At 45.2% G+C, this 21,830-nt stretch overlaps 1 long non-coding RNA gene across 1 annotated transcript in view; it reads right to left on the bottom strand.

Moving 5' to 3' along the window:
- Positions 1-6,981: 6,981 nt before the first annotated feature.
- LOC137570525 (uncharacterized) overlaps positions 6,982-21,830 on the bottom strand; it is a 78,332-nt gene continuing 63,483 nt past the window's right edge. Inside the window, exon 3 of the long non-coding RNA XR_011031073.1 lies at positions 6,982-7,139. This is a non-coding gene — a long non-coding RNA (uncharacterized lncRNA). The remainder of the gene's footprint in view (positions 7,140-21,830) is intronic.

Genomic DNA, 21,830 nt, shown 5'->3' with positions numbered 1-21,830 from the left:
AATATTTGATAATGCAAAAGTCCCTGCACGTACTGTTGCTTTAAATGTATCAGGAGGCTTTACCTGCAGCCACTTCTAAAACAGGTGCTCTTTGTCAAGATTCACTTAGTGGTCATGCATGCTGAGACACTTGGTTTTGGGCCTTACAATATCTGATAATGCAAAGGTACCTGCAAGTGCTGTCACTTTAACCAAGGACTGCAGCCTTAAAACACCTTAACCTCCTGGGTGTTACGCACTCCAGAGGGTTTGCAGCCGACAGTCCCCCTGGATGATTTTAAGTGATCGGATAGCTGTAATATCTTCAGCTAGCACTAGGCTAGCTAGCAGTGGTGGCCGGCATCCCCTAATTACTGATGATCCCCCCTGATTGCCGCTAAATACATTACCCAGCCTGGATCCGGCGATCGGCGCAGCCTCCCCGGACAGCTCCGGTCTTCACCATGGGGAGGATCGACTGTGACGTCATGACATTGGCGACGTCATGACGTCATGCGCAGACCCGATCCTCCCCATAGAGAGACCGGAGCTGAGCCGGAAGTCTGCGCGATTGCTGGATCCTGGGGGGGTAATGTATTTAGTGGCGATCGGGGGGGGGGGGGGTCATCAGTAATCAGGGGATGCTGCTAGCTAGCCTGGTGCTAGCTGAAGATATTACTTACAGCTATCCGATCACTTAAAATCATCCAGGGGGACTCCTGGGGACAGCCGGCGGTATGCCCGACACAGTGTCGGGCATACCGCTAAGGGGGTTAAGGACCAGACACTTTTTTTCCATTCAGACCACTGCAGCTTTAACGGTTTATTGCTCGGTCATACAACCTACTATCTAAATGAATTTTACCTCCTTTTGTTGTCACTCATACAGCTTTATTTTGGTGCTATTTGATTGCTGCTGTGATTTTTAGTTTTTATTATATTCATCAAAAAAGACATGAATTTTGTCAAAAAAATGATTATTTTAAAGGGACTCCGAGCTCAAAATAAATAATAAAATAGTACTCACCTGGGGCTTTCTGCAGCCCAGTGTAGGTCGGGACGTCCCACGCCGGCGTCCTGGCTCTTCTCCCATCACCTCTTCAGAAATCGCTGGCGGGCGGCAGCCGGGCGACACTGGGACAAGTGTCGGGCTCCTCTTCCGTAAATGTTATTTGCTGACGTCACGCGCCGGCCGCCTCGCGTCATCACGGCGGCCGGCGTGACTGTACGGCGCATGCGCGGTGTGGTGGGCTGGGTGCTAACTGACGCTAACTACCCAACCAGGGGCCCTAGCTAAATAACTGTTAACAATAGTGATACTAAAAAAGTGAACGTTTTCACTGATCACTGTTTTTAGATCACTAGGATAGTGACAGGGGGGTTATCGGGGGGGGGGGGGTTCTGAGGGGGATCTGAGGGTGTGGGCAGGTATTAAGAAGCTGGCAGGGGGCAGATTAGGGCCTGATCTGGTGGGTAGGAGTGCTAGGGGGTGACAAGTGGTGACAGGAGGTGATTGATGGGTGTCTCAGGGGTTGATTAGAGGGGAGGATAGATTCAATCAATGCACTGAGGAGGTGATCAGGGGGGGTCTGAGGGGTCTCTGAAGGTGTGGGCGGGTGTTTGGGTGCCCGCAAGGGGCAGATTAGGGTCTGATCTGACGGGTAGCTTTGACAGGGGGTGACTGGGAGATTGATAGGTAATCAGTAGGTGATTACAGGGGAGAATATATGCAAGCAATGCACTGGCGAGTTGATCAGAGGGGGTTTGACAGCGATCTGAGGGTGTGGGCGGGTGATTGGGTGTCCGTAGGGGGGAGCTTAGGGTCTGATCTAATGGGTAGCAGTGACAGGGGGTGATTGATGGGTGATTAGAGGGGAGAACAGATGCAATCAATGCACTGAGGAGGTGATCGGGGGTTGGTCTGAGGGGTCTCTGAGGGTGTGGGCGGGTGACTGGGTGCCCGCAAGGGGCAAATCAGGGTCTGATCTGATGGGTAGCAGTGACAGTGACGGGGTGATTGATAGGTGATCAGTGGGTGATTACAGGGGAGAATATATGCAAGCAATGCACTGGTGAGTTGATCAGAGGGGGTCTGAGGGTGATCTGAAGGTGTGGGCGGGCGATTGGGTGCCCGCAAGGGGCAGATTAGGGTCTGATCTGATGGGTAGCAGTGACAGGGGGTGATTGATGGGTGATTAGTGGGTGATTAGAGGCGAGAACAGATGTAAATAATGCACTGGGGAGGTGATCAGGGGGGTCTGAGGGCGATCTGAGGGTGTGGGCGGGGGTTTGGGTGCCCACAAGGGGCAGATTATGGTCTGATCTGATGGATAGCAGTGACGGGGTGATTGATAGGTGATCAGGGTGTGATTAGAGGGGAGAATAGATGCAAGCAATGCACTGGCGAGTTGATCAGAGGGGGTCTGAGGACGATCTGAGGGTGTGGGCGGGCGATTGGGTGCCCGCAAGGGGCAGATTAGGGTCTGATGCAGTGACAGGTGGTGACAGGGTGTGATTGATGGGTGATCAGTGGGTGATTAGAGGGAGAACAGATGTAAACAATGCACTTGGGAGGTGATCTGAGGGAGGATCCGCGGGCGATCTGAGGGTGTGGGCGGGTGATCAGGTTAGGGTCTGATCTGATCGGTGGTGGTGACAGGGGGTGATTGATGGGTGATTGACAGGTAATTGACAGGTGATCAGTGGGTGATTACAGGGGAGAATAGATGTATACAGTACACAGGGCGGGGTGTCTGGGGAGGATCTGAGGGTGTGGGGGGGTGATCAGGAGCCTCCAGGGGGCAGTTTAGGACCTAATCTAAAATATAGCGCGTTGACAGATAGTGACAGGGGGTGATTGATGGGTGATTAGGGGAGTGATTGGGTGCAAACAGTGGTCTGAGGGGGTGATCAGGTGGGTCTGAGGGGTGCTGTGGGCGATCAGGGGGCAGGGAGGGGCAGGATCAGTGTGCTTGTGTGACTACAACTAGGGCTGCCTCCTCCCCTGGTGGTCGCTCGATCACAGGGGCCACCAGGGGAGGAGGCAGCCTGTATAATACACTTTGTATACATAACAAAGTGTATTATACACTTTTGTACCAGAGATCGGAGGGTTAACAACCCGCCGGCGCTACCAATTGGCCGGCGGGTTGACGTCGAGGGTGGGCAGAGCCTAGTGCCGGCGGATGCGTGCGCATCTATGCGCGCGATCCCCGGCTAATCAATTCTCCCAGGTGCCGCCGCCGATCGGCCTCCGGGTGCGGAATCGCAGTGTGGAGGCACGTGGCTGGCCAGCTTTGCAGGGGTTACCACTGCTTGCCGTCGGGACTCAAACGGACGTCGTGGGCACAGGATGACTCCGGGGGCTGCAAGAAGTCCCAGGTAAGTTAAACTGATTTTTTTTTTGGTTGACTTAGATTTCCTTAAAGTCCTGTCCTCATGTGACTCCTGCTCTTCTGGTTACTGAGCAACTCAAGCGTTACTTCATAAATCCTGATGCCTCAAACTGTAACTATTCAGTATGGCGTTTTAACTAACAAACGTTTACTCTACTAAGGTGCAAAGAAAAACAGATAAAACAACAATGTAAAAACAAACGGTTAAAAATGGGAACACAGCAAGAAAGACTCAGTTTGTTGCGTTATTACATTCACAGAAAGAATCGCAGAGACAATGGAAGTAAATGTAATTACGTTAAGCTTGGCACCAAGGGAAATATAACTGCTTTCTGTGACAGGGTGATGTACTAGTATTTTCCAGACCATTAACATACACTCCTGAAAAGGTAAATTGTCCATCAAGATTTGATGAAACAGCTGGATCTGCTAACCAATGCAAACACTGTTCACTTGATTGCATGTTCAAAAGTGCTTGTGATTTTAATGAATCTGCTGAAAGAGAGGCAGTTTGATAAACCTTGATGGAGAAAAAGCGTCCGCTAGCTAGAAGGAACCCAGGCCCCGTCGCTGCCTAATCCAAGAATCAGGGTTTTGTTGCTCACATGTTTATATTCACCAACAGACGCTCAATGGGAAAAGACGTGGGAAAAGAAGCCTACAAATGAAGCAGCAATGTTGTAGGTAGCTTTTATTTTTATACAAGGAAAGGTAGTTTGAAGCAAGATTAAACTTTCTTAATGATAACACTCTAGTGGCTGGATAGTGTACTGGTTAAAGTGACACTGAAGCAAAAAGAAAACTATAATATAATGAATTGTATGTGTAGTGTGGATAATTAATAGAACATTAGTAGCAAAGAAAAGAGTCTCATATTTTTAGTTTCAGTTATATATATATTTATTTTTATAACACTGCATCATTCTCTAATGTTTACAGTTTGCAAACTACACTCAGTATTTTAACCATTTTACCCCCAGCGGTGCGGATTTCTCCATCCCTTTTTCCACCCTGTTACCACCAAGGGACGGAGAAATCCGCACCTGACGCCGCTCCCGACGCTGTCCGCGCTCCCGATTGCCCGTCCGCGCGCCCCCGCGCTCATGCACGCCGCCGCCCGCTCGCCCGGAGATCAATGAATGGAAAAGACCTTTCCCATTCGTTGATCTAAGCCCCCCGCAATGATCAGCTGCTTCTACGAGAAGCAGCACGATCATTGTGCAAAAAAGTTTCCCAGCCTCTCTGAACTTCCTGCAAGCGTACTTTCTGTATGCTTGCAGGTCGCATAAACAAAAACTCACTGTGGCCATCTTGTGGCCAAATAGTAAAACTACACCCTAAAGCATTTTTCATATACAAATATATTAGTTATACACTAAAAATGTACTCATTACCTCCCACACTCTCCAATTTTATTTATTTTTTTGTAATTAAAAAAAAAATTACAATAAAAAAAAATACATAAATAGTTACCTCAGGGACTGAACGTTTTAAATATTTATGTCAAGAGGGTATAACACTGTTACTTTATAAACTATGGGCTTGTAATTAGGGATGGATGCAAAACTGAAAAAAATGCACCTTTATTTCCAAATAAAATATTGTCGCCAAACATTGTGATATGGACATAATTTAAACGGTTTTATAACCGGGACAAAAGGGCAAATAAATTTCATGGGTTTTAATTACAGTAGCATGCATTATTTAAAAACTATAAAAGCCGAAACCTTTATTTTTCCTATTTTCCCATTAAAACACATTTAGAATAAAATAATTCTTGGCATAATGTCCCACCTAAAGAAAAGCCTAATTGGTGGCGAAAAGAACAAGATATAGTTCATTTCATTGTGATAAGTAATTATAAAGTTATAGACAAATGAATGGAAGGAACGCTGAAAGGTGAAAATTGCTCTGGTGCTCAAGGGGTAAAACCCCTCAGTTGTGAAGTGGTTAAACTATGAAACAAAACAGAGCCAATGACCCTTTGAACTTTCCTGCAGTAAAACCTTTAAACAAACCAAAAACAGTTAGAGACAGGTTGAGATAAGTCCTTCAGAAAACAGCACTACCAAGCTTAGTTGAAGAGCTCAGAGAAGCTCTTTTGCATAGATAATAACTGAAGTTTCTTAACTTTTTCTGTACTGAAAACAATATGAGACTCATATTTCTGCTACTAATGTTCTATTTCTTAGCTGTACTACACATACAAATCATTATCTCATAAGTTTATTTTCACTTCAGATTCCCTCAAGGGCTCTGCCTCTGACACAGGAGACCTGAGTTAAAATCTCGGCACTTCCTGTTCAGTAATCCAGCATTCAGTGAGGAGACCGTGGGCAAGACTCTATAACACTGCTACTGCCTATAGAGCATGCCCTAGTGGCTGCAGCTCTGGCACGTTGAGTCTGCCAGGAAATATGCGCAATATACATGTTCTGTACCTTGTTTTGTCCAAAATAATCATATCTCCAGACTGTGGAAAAATACTGTTCACAAAATTTGCAATGGAACTCTTCTGCACTTATGAATCGGACAATCTGGTTCAGTCTAGGTACCTGTTCACACTGGGAGCACTGCTGGCTGTGGTGGGTTACAGAGTGGTGCAGCTCCTTTCAATACAAGCAGATGTCATTCTCCACAGCTTGGCAGTGTGAACAACACTGATATAGTGTGAGGGAGAACGTGCCATTTAGAAGTGTGACCCATGGGACGTGTGTCAGCCTAGAACCCCTCCTCTCCTTTCTTTCTAATCCACATGGGGCTGCAGAGCCCATTACTATACCCCCTTGCACCCCCACATGTATAAGTGGGGCCTCTGCAGAGTATTCGGCTACAGAATGAACTCACCTATCCAGCCGGCATGTTACTGCATCAGTGTGTGTGCCACCGTTTTCATTCCTGCTGCCGCCTCCTTTCGGTGACCCGGCACATGTAACTTATGTAACATGCTGACAGGTTACTGAGTACATGCAGCATGCAGGGATGAAGATGCAGAGCACACAGACTGATGAAGGAGCATGTCGGCTGAATAGGTGAGTCACTCCACTGCTGAACACTCTGCAGGAGACCATCATACACTTAGGAGGAGACCTGGGGGAGCTATTTAGACAGCTCAGGGGTCCAGGACAATTGCCCAGTTTTCACCTATGAAAGCACCCAGCAAACATTTGATGGAGCCCCAAAAGTTCACAGCCTTTCCCTTTCCCTTGCCAATCTCTTGTGACCCTCACAGCCTGATGGCTTACCTTGCAAGGGTCATAAAACAAGTGTGAATATTGTAATCTACACACCCATACCTAATGTAGCCACAAAAACACCTGATCTGAAGAATGGACCACTTTATCCATAGCTCCCAGTTCCTCCTTGGCAACCAAATCCCTCCATCCCTCTTTCTTCCTCATTTGTCCCTCTTGTACAGATCTATGTAAATATATGTATTTTTCTACTGAAACATGTGTTTAATTGACTCTTTATTCCCATCTTTTTAATTAGTATATTTCTTATTTTTAAATGCTAATATGAAGGAAAATGAACCCGTACAGAAAGGACCAGTGGGGTTTGAATAAAGAAACAACAACATATTTGTCCTATGAAATCTTTAGGGTATGCGTGAATAGGGATGTGTTGGGGGAGTGGTTAGGGTGTGGCAGGGGTGTGGCTTAAGTGTTCCTCTTTCTTATCTCAAAAAATTGGGAGGTATGCCTTTATCAGAAGGGAAGTAGTAGTTGAGGTCCTCTTACAGTTCTGAGCTGCTCCTCTCTAGTCCTGTTAAAGTAGAATATTTGTGTTACAATATTAATGTGCCTACAATTTTTCTGTTGCTTAGAAAGGAGAGGCATAGAAAGTATGTAAAGCCATTGGCCTCAATACACGGTACAACATTTTTTGTACATGTTTATTCCCAAGTTAAAACAGTGATTAGAAAACAAAAGTTTGCTTTCTTAAAACAGAAATAATTTGCGATAATTCAGGTTGGAGTGAGCTCCGAGATGTCTCCCAGTGCATCACTGCTGAATATATGCAAATCAACCATTGTTGCCCCTAGAACAGGGGTAGGGGAACCTATGGCTCAGGAGCCAGATGTGGCTCTTTTAATGGCTTCACCTGGCTCACATACAAATCAGTAGGGGTTGATTCACTAGGCTACACTGCTCAAGCAGCGTAACCTAGTGTGGCAGTGCAAGTAACATTTTCAAAGTAGGCACGCTACAGCTGTAGCATGTACTACAAACTTACTCGAGCTTCCCCAAAACTAACGGCCGCTCCAATTGTCCCACCCTGGGCTCTGTCAGGTCCAGTGACTTTGTAGGACGAGATCCCCGCACTTTGGCCCAGTAGGCTGCCTATCAAGTGACAGGCAGCTTATTGGGCTAATCAAAGTGCGGGGATCTCGCCCTACAAAGTGAATCAACCCCCAGGTCAGCTAGCTAATTGTACAAGCTGTTAGTCGGTATTTCTCCTGTCTGGCTCTAGGGGACATTGCTGATGTTGCTGAAACCCAAGAGAAGCTGAAGACTTGTCTGACACTGCTGCTGCCCGGCAAATAAACTGCATACACATCACCATGGCAACAGGGACATGAGCCCTTTGCTGCTCATGCGCACTGTCCAAGTTTAAAATATATTGTATGGCTCTCGCAGAATTACATTTTAAAATATGTGACGTTTATGGCTCGCTCAGCCAAAAAGGTTCCTAATCCCTGCCTTAGAAGCTAAACACACCATTGTAGCCCCTTACACATTACAATGAGTTCTGGTTCACCATGAGCTTGCTGGTTAGTCTGTCTCTCTGAATAGAGATATTGTGGAAGAGTGCCAAGTCACAGCTGATGTTGCTGCGATTGTAGGAGGCTCACTCTGGGCTCTGGTGCTCCATCTGCTGATCCACTAGAGATACAACCATCCCTTCCCAGAGATACAACAGTCCCTTCCCAGAGATCAGGGCCGGCGCTACCATTAAGGCAAAGGAGGCAGCTGCCCCAGGGCCGCAGAGCTTGTAGGGGCCCCCAGTGGCTACAAGAGGAAAAACAAATTTCAAATCGGCCATATAGTTTTTGAGAAAATCGATTTTAAAGTTTCAAAGGAAAAAAAAACACATTTAAAAACCTGCCGACTTTAATGGTTAATAGCAAATCCACCTTAAATGCTAGAAACCCTACATTTGCTGGATATGTTGAGGAGATCATTAGGAATAAGAGGAAAAAACAATTTTTCAAAAAAGACCTTATAGTTTTTGAGAAAATCGATTTTAAAGTTTAGAAGGAAAAAAGTATAGTTTTAAATGCGGTAAATGTAACTTTTAGTAGCAAACCTAACGGTGGTGTAATTTTACATGCATCAAACGAAAGCGCAATAAATTTCCTGACGGGGTTTCCAGGGGGTCCATACGCAGCCGCAGCGCTTTGGCCAGGGATCGCTATACAGCCGCAATATGGCTGTATGAAGATCCCCGACATTTTTTCCTATTTTCCCATTTTTTTTATGTTTAGAGTGTGGGAATTTTTTTTTTTTTAAATTATGTGGGGTCCCTTCTCCTGAAACTTTTTAACCCCTTGTCCCCCATGCAGGCTGGAATAGCCAGAATGTGGAGCTCTGACCGATTGGGACTTCACACCTATACTATACCAGCTGCAAAAAAGGTCCCCTAATGCCGATTTTTGTTCCTGGGTATATGTTGGGGGGGCCCACCAGGTTTATTTTTCCCTGGGGCCCCATTGTTGCTTAAACCGGCCCTGCCAGAGATACAACCATCCCTTCCCAGGCACATCTCCTTTTCTGCTGGTTGGTGATGAAGACATGCCTGGAATGTTACATCTGGCTGTTTAATAAGTGGCTGTCAATGTTTCCTCCTTTAGTGCTAGAAATAACATCTCACTACTCCATACTCTTTACTGCTTATTATCTTCTCCACCTTGTCCTGGTGACGTGTAGTGATAATGTGTCATAGGGTGTCATAGAGGCCCTCATATCTTCCCATATCTTCATTTCATTACTCTCTCTTATACCTTCATGTTTTGGGTTGCCATAGCTACAAGGCATTCCTTCTGTCTGGATTAGGAAAAACACTCAAAGTATGTGTCCCTTACCTGCTCTATTTGCCTTACTTAGAAAACCACAGATGGTCTATAAACAATAAGATTTCATTGTGAGGGACTAGTTGTCCAGAGGCCAGTGCATAAATAACATTAAATTCACTCATATTCTAAAATTGTTGACCCTCCAACAAGTTTGGGCTATCTGAAGCCAGTTCTTCTCTTTACACCACCTACCGTAATTATTTATGTTAAAGGAAGCTTTCTTAAAAGATACGATAATTGGCTTCCCCCTAAATTGGCCCTAGACTATGATACATACACTACATGATCTAGATGTAGCTCCTGATGAGTCTTTATGGCGAAACATCTCGGGCGGGGCTTAGGTGCGGAAGTGAGAGCCAAGCAAGCGAACAAGCGTGGGGAATCCGAGCGCGTCCCGATCTGGAGTGGTGGCTGTAGCGCGCACGGACACCAGTGACAGCAACAAAGGAGATACAAAGTGGCAGCCGGAGCCCAACTTGACGGGGGAGAGAACGTATAAAAACTCTATGCCCTACAATTGAGTCTACATACTGTGAGTGAAATTGCTTTTTAGAAACCAATACATTTTTACAGTTTTACACTATGTAAGTTTTTTTCCTTTTGAGGATATGTTTTATGGTGAATGGATGTGCATATATGAGGAGATAACCGTAATCCAGGCAGGCGGCATCTGTGGAGGTGGGGGACGGCCCTAATTGTCCAGATGTGCAACTAGGCCTTATTGAGGTCTTATGTTGGGCATACACGGTCAGTTTTTCCTTATCAATCGGGCCGCTGATGGCTCAATTGATAATTTCCGATAGGTCCGATCACCGCGCGGATAGATTCGCCGCTCGATCTCCGCGGGCGGACAATGGACAGAGTCGAGCAAAAGATAAGGAGGCGCCCACGGGGTCGAGCGGGAATCGATCCGGGCGGCCGCGGGGAAGCGATGGGAGTCAATCCGGCGGCTAATCGAGCCACCGGATCGCTCCGTGTATGCGTACAGCTGCCAGGATGAAATCAAGTGCCAAGCCATAGGAGCACTAAATGGACTGGGACTCATTCATATATTAGCATTGGCGTTCATTCATTTTTAATGGTTGTGTATTCGCTACCTTCTCTGAAAGGCATGATATAGATGTAGGACTATTGTAGGGATGAGATTGTGAGACCCTTCTAAAGAGCAGGGAGGCTGGCCAGCATCTTTGTACAAATCTTTTTCAGAGAGTGTCTTTATAAACAATAAAGGCCGTGCTGAGAATCCCCCATGAGGAGATGGACTAGTTCAAAACCTGCCAGTTCTGTCAGATTTCTACTACCTACTGTAAGTGACAGCAACATAGGATACAATTAATTTATTGCTCATTTTACTCTGGAAGAAGTGTACTTCTTATTTGTAAGCGTTTTTACATTTTACAATATTTTGTGATAGTGATAGATGACAAGACAATATACTCTGTACAGTGCTGCAGAAGATGGCAGCGCTATATAAATACTAAATAAGAATAACAATAAAAGCATAATGCAAAGTACACAGACTCCCATTGCAACCAATGATGCTTTCTTTTACTGTAAGAAGTTATGTAGTAACATAGCAAGGTAGGTAGTGGGTATCTGGGGAAATGGGTACTGTAGTGTCTTTTATTCTAGAAGAGTCAACACGATGCCAATAATTCCAATTTGATATCAATATATATGTCCTTTTATGCAAAATGTATGCAGCTTGTTAACAGGGCAATCAAATGCTGCTGGGCCATTTAGTTGGTCCATTTTTAAATTGCATAAATCAGCGCAACATTTGCCTCATCTTAGAATTATTTGCTACAGAGGGCACTTTAGTGCTGAAGACTGTAGTCTGGTCTGGTGAATCACTTGGTTCAGAATTTGGCGTTGAAAGCATGAATTCTATTCCATCATGTCTATATATGGTTAAGCAGAAGAAAAGCAAACAAGATCCTGATTCAGCTATATAGCAGGAGAATGAATGTACAGGAAGAAGACAACTTAATAAAGGGTACCTGAGATGAGGGACTAAAAACATTTATACATACCTGTTGCTTCTTCCAGCCTCCTTCAAGCTGTCCACTCCCTCGCCATCCTCTCAGGCTTCCTGGATCCTCCGCTAGCTGCTCTGGTAACTTCTCCAGTCGTCGCATGTGTAGTGCATCTGCGCACTCGTCCCCACCACACTCTTGTCGCCAGGAGTGTTCTGCCCCTGCACAGTAATACTGCCCAGGCACTAATCGAACCCAGGAAATGGAGCATGCACAGCTTAGCAGCACATGCGCTGTATGCCTCGATAGGAGCAATTACCAGGGCAGCTAGCGGAGAAGCCAGGCAGCCTGGGAGGATAGAGAGTGAGTGAACAGCCTGAAGGGGGCTGGAGGAAGCCTCAGGTATCTATACATTTTTGTATTCCGGTCTCAGGTTTCCACATTGCCTTATAGGGAAACTTAAGTCAACTATAAAAAATGAGATTTACTACTCACCTGGGGCTTCCCTCAGCCCCCAGCAGCCGATCGGTGCCCTCGCAGCCCCGCTCTGACACTCCGGGACCCGCCGGTGACAGGCATGGGAACGCGAAGAATCACTCGCGTTCCCATGCCTGTCGGCCGGTGCTGGCCAAACCGGAAGTGTTCGCCGGCGGGTCCCGGAGCGTCAGAGCGGGGCTGCGAGGGGCTGAGGGAAGCCCCAGGTGAGTAAATCTCATTTTTTATAGTTGGCTTAAGTTTCACTTTATATAAGGTGTGAACAACCATAATATAACAACCACCCATACTAAAACTAATTGTTAAACTCCTTCTCAAGCAGTTGGCTGCTGCTGGTATAGACATAGGCAAGCTCAGGGGGGAATACAGCTGACCAGAATGCCCTCTCAGACCAGGGTCGTTGCCTTGCCTGGGAACACAGCCACAAGTTGAGACACCAGAATATCTGCAGGAATCCTCCAGCTCACAGCATCATGCTGCAGCCTGCACTATGTACCGCCCCTTCCCCTTTCTTTCCCTGCTACAGTTGACTTTGGATGTAGTGGCAGCATGTGTACAGAGCAAGGAGCAGCTATGGGGAACTTAAAGGATACCCGAGGTGACATGTGACATGATGAGATAGACATGTGTGTGTACAGTGCCTAGCACACAAATAACTATGCTGTGTTCCTCTTTTTCTTTCTCTGCCTGAAAGAGTTAAACATCAGGTATGTGAGTGGCAGTTCCTGTCTGAGTCAAGACTGGGTCAGACTACAGTGTGACCCTCACTGATAAGAAATTACAACTATAAAACACTTTCCTAGCAGAAAATGGGTTCTGAGAGCAGGAAAGAAATAAAAAGGATCAATAGTTCATAGATTTTTAGCTCTAACATACTTCAATGAATGTGACATTGATCAAAAACGATAAAAACTTAAAAAGTAGATTTAAATATAAAATAAAACTGTGAAATATCTTAAAAAGTACATTTTAGGAGAAGGAGGATAGATACAATTGTTTATTTCTTTAGTTTATTTTCACCTCGGGTGTCCTTTAACCCTCCTGGCAGTACACAGTTTTGGTGGTTGCGTCCGCGGGAGTAATTTTTTTGAATAAAACTTGGCGTAAATCTTGTAGCTAGCACTAGGCTAGCTACCTGTGTCCCCCCCAAGTCCTACCGCACCTCTCTGATCCCCCCGATCGCCAGCGCTTATATTTACCCAGCCGCGATCCCGCGAGAGCCGCAGCCTCCCCAATCAGCTTCAGTCGTCGCTATGGCAACGATCGGACATGACGTCTTACGTCATTAACGTCATGACGTCATGCCCAGTCTCGATCCTCCCCATAGCAAAGCCTGGAGGTGATTGGAAAGGCTTCGCTATCGCGGGATCCGGGGGGTGCTACGTATAATGGCAGCGATCGGGGGGATCGGAGCTGAGCGGAGGGACTTGGGAGACACAGGTTGCTAGCCTAGTGCTAGCTACAATGTTTACAACAAGTTTTATTCAAAAAATTCCTCCCGGGGCCATGTAATCCTCTGTGGCGGCTACCCCGAGTGTAGGTCAAAGAGGTTAAAGAACAAGTGACACCCATGCTAACCTACAAATAAAAAACACATATATATAAGTAGATAAATACTAGTTCTACTTACATAACACATGTATTGTGCTATCCACGTAATGATTCCTGTGAATTTTATAAAGGAAGAGCAGACAATCCTATTCTAGGCAGTGGCCATCTTGCTAAGCTAACACTGACATCATATCCTCCCTGACTTTTGTTTCCCCCCCCCCCACCCTTCTCTTGCTCATTGTGTATTTATTAGCTGCCCTCCTCCCAGAGTCTTCAGACACTCTCACTGAGGTGTATACTAGGAACTGCACTGTCTTTTTTTTCTTTTCTCCTCCAATCGCTGAGTCACCTCAGCCTTGCTTGTAAGCACAAGTGAGCAGGGGAGCTGGTGGCAATACTGCTTTAACCATTTCTGCCGCCCGGACGTGAAGCTCACGTCTGGGCGGCTGCTCTGCTGCGGTGTCGCGCTTCGGCGCGCTCCCGTGCTTGATCGCGGGCGCGCCCCCGTGCCCTTGTGGTGTCCCCCGGTAGTCCTGGGATCAGTGAACGGGAACATGGTTCCCGATCACCGATCCGTGTCCCCAGCAGAAAAACCAAAGCGCTCTTACAAGAGGCTTCAGTCTTTCTGCACATAAAAATTTCCGCATCCCCCTTGTGCTTCCGCTTAGCGAGAAGCACAAGGAGGGGAAAAAAACTCAAGGTGGCCATCTTGTGGCCAAATAGTAAAACTACATCTACATATATTTTACATTACAATTTACACATATAATAACATTAAAAATTAACTGTTTATTCCCCACACCAAAATATTACCCAAATAAGATGTTTAATGGGAAAAAAATTACAATTAAAAAAAACAGACATAAATAGTTACCTAAGGGTCTGAACTTTTGAAATATGCATTTGAAGGGTGTATACTACAAACATTTTTTAAATTATAAGCTTGTAAATAGATGGACGCAAAACGGAAAAAATGCACCTTTATTTCCAAATAAAATATTGGCGCCATACATTGTGATAGGGACAACATTTAAATGGTGTCATAACTGAGACAAACGGGCAAATAAAATACATAGGTTTTAATTTTGGTAGCCTGGATTATTTTAAAGCTGTAATGGCCGAAAACTGAGAAATCTTTTTTTTTCCATATTTTTGTTATTAATCCTGTTAAAATGCATTTATAAAAAAAAATTCTTAGCAAAATGTACCACCCAAAGAAAGCCTAATTAGTGGCGGAAAAAACAAGATATATATCAATAAATTGTGATAAGAAGTGATAAAGTTATTAGCGAATGAATGGGAGGTGAAAATTGCTCTGATGCATAAGGTGAAAAATCCCTGCGGGCTGAAATGGTTAACAGAGTCCCTGCTGTGTAAATGCTTCACTTTCCCCTTCATTACCAATGTTGGCTGTCCTAATTATTATCTGTATCTAAACTGCTCCTGATCGATCCCGTTGTAGATCGAGAGCAGTTCGGACATGTCAGACATAGTCGTCAGATCCTGTCAGTCCGAAAGGAAATTGCATTATGTGTACCCAGCATGATGTCCTACCATATTATTATACTATATTGTGCGTGGCTGAGGGAGACCTTTAAGGAATCCCCGATTGAAAATCCTGGATTTGCCCCTGATAGATATGTGATGATTGCTGATCATATTAAAAAAAGGCTAGACCAATCAATGCTCCTGTCATGTCTGTATCTAGATTATAAGGAGCAGTAGAGTATTGTACAGTGTAAGCCATCAGTAAAAGCAAGAAGTTTTGAATTTGGATGTTACCATTAGTGGGTAACCTAGAGGAAAAAGAGTAAGCTTTCGGCTAATAAGCCTTCTTCAGAGCATACAGGAATTAAGTCTGAGAAAGGCTTATTAGCCGAAAGCTTACTCTTTTTCTTTTAGCCAATAAATTGTATCATCCTGATTCAAAACTTCTAGGTTAAAACACACAGGTTATATGGCAGAATCTGGGAGGTAGTGATTTTGTTACTTTACAGTTCCCAGGTCACAACCTTAAAGTTTTACCTCAACAGTGGCAAATGGTAACAGTGAGGCAAAATAAACATTCTATATAGTTTCAGAAGGAAAAAGTGCAATGGAGGAACAGACAGAGCTTTGGGCAGAGGTCAGGAGAAGCAGAGGAAGATTGTAGACAGGTCACAAGTGCAAGAACATAAGTCCTTAAGTCCAGGTTCAGCTCAAAGTCCAAAGGTCAAATACCAGAAGCCAGAGCACATCAACAAGACTTTCTTGCTTAGGCACTAAAGGAATTACACAGGTTTTCTGATTGTTCAGTTAGCGCTCCAGCTCTAGTTTTGTTTTTTCTTCTTCTTTCTTTTTAAACCTAAAATGCAATTGTAGCTCACATTAAACATTGGGGCTTTTAGGACCATTGTAGTCCCTTACACACTCCAATGAGTTCTGGGTCACCATGAGCTTGCTGGTTAGTCTGTATTATACATTGGGGGAGATCTGATAAAACTGGATAAGTATACAGGGTTGATTTACAAAAGCGTGATAACTGCTATCACAGCAATGATCACGCGCAAACGTTCGTTTATCATACAAAGTAATGCTTTGCACGCACAAAGCGCCGCGCGGCAGATCGCGTGATAACTGCTGTGATAGCAGTTATCAATCTTTTATGAATCAACCCCTAAATGGGAAAATATCCCTTCAGTGTTTTAATGCAGTGCTGTGAGTGTTCATATTCAGAGGGCATGTGGACTTGATAGAGAGAGGAGTATCCTGTGTTATGCCTTAAATAAAAGAGCTTAATACAAACTTGAAGATGGTGCTGGGTCGCTTCTTTTTGCATAATAATTGTACACTGCGATAATAGCTGGATGGGGAGCGCAGATCGGGGGTATCCAGGTGAGGGAGGGGGGTCTAACCCCCCTCTCCACCGCTGTGTTTGCTGCCCCCCTTCCTGCCTGCTTTCCCCTCCAGCTCGGCGCCACCACCCACAGCCAGATGGGCACCGCCCCCCCCCCCCCCCCTCTCCACCACACACACTTTTGCTGCCTAAGGAACCTGCCTCACCCTGCTTAATGGGCAGCCCGGGGCTGCACGGGGAGCTGCCACCTTGCTTACTGCATGCTCTGAAATGTTTTTTTCCAATTCTAAACAGTTCATTTCTGGCTCTAAGGATCTCTGGTCACCTCCTCTCACTCTCGCATCCAAGACTTCTCATGGGCTGTCCCTCTCCTTTGAGGCAGCATTAAAGGTTCACTGCTTCACCCATTCACCCCTGTTTCTCCTTCTATATTGTTTCCTCCTCACTACCCTCTAGATTGTAAGCTCGCAAGGGCAAGGACCTCCTAGTGTTTCTCATTCTGCTGTAATTTACCATATGCACATGTACTAACTTTAGAGATATTGTATCTCAAACTACACATTAGCTATATATGTATTTGTATTTCTACAATTGAATGTAATGACTGTACAGTGCCTTGAATTTTTTCATGTATATATGTTCCCCAATATTTGTTATGTACAATGTACATCGCTACGGAAGATGTTGGCACTATATAAATAAAAAATAATAATCTCTGAAATAACACTATTTTTACACTATTGGGAGGGAGGTAGTGAAGGCAGGCTACTGCTAACAGGATGCTAGGACTGACACTGGAATTACACCGAGGGACATTAACTAAATTTATTTTAAAAATTTACTTGTTTAATTTCATTAACCTCCTTGCCGGTTATCCCGAACTCAGTTCGGGGTAACCTGCGCAGGAGGATTTCTCAGGCCCCGCTGGGCCGATTTGCATAATTTTTTTTCCTACAAGCAGCTAGCACTTTGCTAGCTGCGTGTAGTACGCGATCGTCGCCGCTCGCCGCCGATTCGCCGCTACCCGCCTCGCCGAGCCGCACCCCCCCCCGCCCCAGACCCCTGCGCAGCCTGGCCAATCAGTGCCAGGCAGCGCTGAGGGGCGGTTCGGGATTCCCTGTGACGTCCCGACGTCATCCCGCCCCGTCGCCATGGCGACCGGGGAAGCCCTGCAGGAAATCTCGTTCTCAACGGGATTTCCTGCATACTCTGATCGCCGAAGGCGATCGGAGTGGGTGGGGGGATGCCGCCGCTCAGCGGCTATCATGTAGCGAGCCCTGGGCTCGCTACATGATTTTAAAAAAAAAAGTGCGGCGCTGCCTCCTTGCCGGATTTTTTAGACCGGCAAGGAGGTTAAAGGATTTTTTGTAAGGGTGTCGGAGTCTTTTTACCTACATGTAAAGAGAGCGCCAGGAAAATTAGGCGCAGGTTAAAGCAGAAAAACAGCTCACCCTACTGTGGCAAATTTCCTGGCAGCGTTAATTACTATTCCTCCTCCAAGGCGCCGTGGAGGTAAGATGCCATGCGGCTTGTAGCTATTGCTGGCAGCGGAATTGTGCTGTTTTTATTGCAATTTTTGCTCCGTCTTTTGTTGGCACTCAAACTACTCACAGAGCGCAGTTATAGCCATAATTCACATTACGGGTGGCCTATGGCGGTGCCCAAATGACCTCGGCCATGTGGCGTCCTTTTACCTAACTCAGCCGTTTTCAGCATTAAAGCACACCTGAAGGCGAGAGAGATATGGAGGCTGACATATTTATTATTTCCTTTTAAACAATGCAAGTTGCCTGGCTGTCCCCCTGAACCTGTGTCTTGTATACGTTTTTGCTATAGACCCTGAACAAATATGCAGATCAGGTGCTCTGACTGAAGTCTGACTGGATTAACCACATGCTTGTTTCAGAGATGTGACTCTGCTGCTGCCAGAAGATCAACAGGACTGAGAAGCAACTGGCAGTATTTAAAGGGGACATAAAGTACTCCTCTCTGCTCTAAAAGATACACAATAGCATAATAATCTTGACACAAAAAAACATTTGTTACAGCTGATACAAAACCTAAAATAAATTTGCCTAGTTTCTACTTCCTGATTCATGGAAGCTGACATATTGTTTACAGCCTGTTCTTTCAAATGGGCTTATTGGCCATAGGCAGTCATGTGTCACAGGGGAGGATCAAATTACACCTTGGCCTCGATTCACAAAGCGGTGATAACCCAGTTATCACGCCTAAAAGACTTTAGGCGTGATGACCTTTTCACCACTGAGTTATCACCGATTTTTCCTGCTCTTCGCGCGAAGTTACCGCGCGTAAGCGCGTTCTCGCGTACGCGCGTAAGAGCGCGCGCAAAGTCCCATAGGGCTTAATGGGAGCTTCGCGCGAAGCGTCGGGTGTTGCGCGCGCACTTACGCGCGTACGCGCGTACGCGCGGCAACTTCGCGCGAGTTTCTTCTTATCATGCCTAAAGTGACTTTAGGCGTGATAAGGGCCTTTTCACCATGGTGCTAACACTTTGCACCGCTTTGTGAATCGAGCCCCTTGTGATTAGTCACAAATAAGGGGGAATTAAACTGGCTAAACTCTCTAAATACATACAGGGTGCATTCCTCTACGTTTTCCTTCTGTCCTGTACAAGAGTTCAGTCCCACTTTAAGGCCCGGTTCACATTAGCGGTGGCTATCCGGAATAGCCGTGCCGGAGCCGCACCGCATGCTGGCCGGACGAAACGGACGCACGGCATAGCAATGTAAGTCTATGCCAGGGTTCACATGTGTCCGTTTCGTCCGGACCGGAGCCGGACCGGATCCGGACTCCGGTGTCCGTTCCAACATGCGCTATTTTTTGGTCCGGCTCCTCCGGCAGCCGTATCCGGGGCGGAGCCGGACTGCACCATCCGGCCAATGGAAACCAATGAGAACCGGAGAGCGCACAACACACTGGCAAAAAATCCGGATGTTCTACCCCACTTCCTATGCGGATTTTTGCGGCGATATTGGCTGGGGACACATGGGCAAGCATTTTGGAGTGGAGCAGCACAGCTGGATCCGGATCCGGAGATGTTGGCAGCATGTCGGAGGTGGAGGTGAGTGCTAAACAGCAGAGGGCCTGATTCCACAGGTCCCCCTTCTGCTGACCTCCCAGACCCCAACATTTTTTTTTGTTTTTATACAGGTTGTAACTCTTTAAGAATCCGGATCCGGACCGCAACCGTGTTCATACCGCACGGAAACCGTATGCAACCGGACCGGATCCGGACAGGAACCGTACGGTTCAGGTCCGATCCGGCTCCGGTGCGGTCCGGACATCCGGTGCGGTTTTTGCAAAACCGCAAGTGTGAACCGGCCCTAAAAAGGAATAAATATGGCAGCTCACTGCAGGTTCACTTTAAGTATTTTTACAGTAATGCAGTATATATATATATATATATATATATATATATATATATATATATATATATATATACACACACTTTTTGTTCTTTGTACTTACTGGAACCCTCTCCTCATATGTAACTCGACGATGTCGAATTTGGCACAATGAGCGATAATTTAAGCAATCCGATACACCATAGTGCCAGGTATTAGTGAATTCTAAACACTGAAAGAAGAAAGGAACTAGCCATGTGACTTCCGAGGTCACGCTATTGCCATAGATTATACCATTTGACTTCAAGCAGTGTGCCATGGTCTACTTGACAGGGTGAATTAATGGAACGGCAATATAATACCCTAGCTTTTCCAATTACAAGTCATTTAGAGGTGGTCCCCCTAAAATGAAAAGGTTAGGCTACTAGTACTGACCTTGGAACATGAGCAGCAAGTAAAAAAACTTTAAACATTAGCAAGGTACATTTTCACCCTATGGCAGTTATATGATATATACTATGTTTACAAAGGCTGAAATCCTCATGAAATACAGTATTCCCAAGTTCAATTCCTTAAAAGGTTTGCTACATTTCTTGGACAATTTTTGACTTCTTGCTAATTCCGCGGTTTCAAAAAGCTACATAACATGGTCAAAGGTTTATAGCTGTTACATAAAGTATTGTTTATATGAGGGAACCTGTGTTATGGATAGAGGAATGGTCGACTCCTCGTAGTTTGCATGTGCAGGGCACTCCCGGCTATGAGAGCACCGAGCACTATCAGTGACGTGCGCTGCCGGATCTACCGCTTGCGCACTGCCGCCAACCCGGCCAACCTGGAAACAGGTTCTGCTTGCTTTTAGGACAGAACAAAGGGGGACAGAGGTGAACGGGGGGAGCGATCGGAATGGGGACTGCTCCCTGTACATTCCTGCTCCCCCGTTTTTACAATCCTATTCGCCTCAGATATCCTTTAAATTATGCACATGTCTAAATTATGACCATTAACTAAGCACATCGTACCTACTGCCATTTTGTCAAAAGTTTGACAGAAATGTGTGATTTTCCGTGACCTGTGGATATTTTGTCCTGAGAAGACATATGTTGTTGTTTTTACACAGTTTACACATTAATCAGCATTCTAAAAGTTTTTGCAGAACAGGCAGTGAACTTTTGACCTGTCCTGAACTGTTTTCTGCAAAATAAAAACACAATACAGTTGATATAACCTAATCAGAAGTCAGAGCTCTTCACAACTTTCAAAGTTGTAGAGCTCAATGGCTATTTGCATAGATAACAACTGGAGTTTCTTAACTCTTCCTGTACTGGAAACAAATATTAGACTTATGTCTCTGATCCTAATGCTTTATTTCTTAGCTGTACTACACAACCAATTCATTATATCATAATTTTTTTTCCGCTTCAGTGTCTCTTTAAAGTGGAACTTTAGGCAAAAGGGGAAAAAATAAATCAATGCATTGCAAAGTAGAAAGTTAACAAATAGAAGAGAGATCAAGAAATTATTGATAATTACCATGTCATTTGTTAATTCTGTTTGATCCACAATCAGCCTGCACGTAATCATCCTTACTACTGGCAGACAAGAAAAAAAACTAGACAGCACCAACTGCCATAGTCTATAACCACACCCACTAACATTGCGATAAGCTAAAAGATTGGGGTTTATTTTTATAGATATACATACTGCATGTACAGAAAGATAAACTGGTTACTTGGCAGTTGGAGACAGCTGCTATTTCCCACAGTGCAACTAAGTTCACAGACAGGAAACTGTTAGCACCTAGCTCCTGACATCACACTGTAGGCGGGGTTTCACCACAATACCAGCCATACAGATCTTCCTGATGATCTATTCGAGAAAAGATAAAGATTTCTAATGGGAAAGATGGTATGTGCTCCTATACCCAGTAGAATGAGAGAATTGATTACACATTTGATGTTTGACCAGGCAAAACCAGAGGTAAGACTTTCAAATAAAGTGATTTGCCAGATGCTTTGCTATTGCAGAAAAAAACGTATCTACAAATTGAGTTGGACATTAAACTATACATGCCTGTTTATTTATTCACTGAGAATAACAAGACTCCTGCCAGCTTCATCTTGGCAATAAAGAATTTTAGGAACTAGATCTTCT

This window comes from Hyperolius riggenbachi, chromosome 4 (assembly GCF_040937935.1).
Source record: "Hyperolius riggenbachi isolate aHypRig1 chromosome 4, aHypRig1.pri, whole genome shotgun sequence".
Lineage (NCBI taxonomy): Eukaryota > Metazoa > Chordata > Amphibia > Anura > Hyperoliidae > Hyperolius > Hyperolius riggenbachi.
The sequence above is the reverse complement of the archived record's forward strand: the minus strand, read 5'-3'. Positions and strand labels throughout refer to the sequence as shown.